Genomic DNA, 1,213 nt, shown 5'->3' with positions numbered 1-1,213 from the left:
TTCCACCTAGTTCAGCTCATTCAGTCACTCAGTAGTGTCGGACTCTTTGTGACCCCATGAACCACAGCACGCCAGGCCTCCCTGTCCATCATCAACTCCTAGAGCCCACCCAAACCCATGTCCATTGAGTCGGTGATGCCATCCAATCATCTTATCCTCTGTCGTCCCCTTCTACTCCTGCCCTCAAGCTTTCCTCAGGTGCCCAAATTATTGGAGTTTCACCTTCAACATCAGTCTTACCAATGAACACCCAGGACTGATCTCCTTTAGGATGGACTGGTTGGATCTCCTTGCAGTCCAAGGGACTCTCAAGAGTATTCTCCAACACCACAGTTCAAAAGCATCAATTCTTTGATGCTCAGCTTTCTTTATAGTCCAATTCTCACATCCATATATGATCACTGGAAAAACCATAGCCTTGATTAGACGGACCTTTGTCAACAAAGTAATGTCTCTGCTTTGTAATAGGCTATCTAGGTTGGTCATAACTTTCCTTCCAAGGAGTAAGCATCTTTTAGTTTCATGGCTGCAATCACCATCTGCAGTGATTTTGGAGACCAGAAAAACAAAGTCAGCTACTGTTTCCACTGTTTCCCCATCTATTTGCCATGAAGTTATGGGACCGGATGCCATGATCTTAGTTTTCTGAATGTTGAGCTTTAAGCCAAATTTTTCACTCTCCTCTTTCACTTTCATCAAGAGGCTCTTTAGTTCGTCCTCACCTTCTGTCATAAGGGTGGTGTCATCTGCATATCTGAGTGAGTGAGTGAAGTCATTCAGTCGTGTCCAACTCTCTGCGAACCCATGGACTGTAGCCCACCGGGCTCCTCCGTCCATGGGATTCTCCAGACAAGAATATCGTAATGGGTTGCCACTTCTTTCTCCAGGGGATCTTTCCAACTCAGGGATGAAACCCAGGTCTCCTGCATTGCAGGCAGACGCACCCTGAGCCACCAGGGAAGCCCACATATCTGGCGTTACTGATATTTCTCCCGGCAATCTTGATTATAGCTTGTGCTTCCTCCAGCCCAGTGTCTTTCATGATGTACTCTGCATATAAGTTAAATAAGCAGGGTGACAATATACAATCTTGACGTACTCCTTTTCCTATTTGTTAAATTTGTTAAATTTTTCCATCCAGTTAAAGCTTTGGTTTTTCCAGTAGTCATGTATGGATGTTGGACTATAAAGAAAGCTGATTGCCAAATTATTG

Source organism: Bos indicus, chromosome 1 (genome assembly GCF_029378745.1).
Source record: "Bos indicus isolate NIAB-ARS_2022 breed Sahiwal x Tharparkar chromosome 1, NIAB-ARS_B.indTharparkar_mat_pri_1.0, whole genome shotgun sequence".
Taxonomy (NCBI): Eukaryota; Metazoa; Chordata; class Mammalia; order Artiodactyla; family Bovidae; genus Bos; species Bos indicus.
This window is presented reverse-complemented; position numbering follows the sequence as displayed.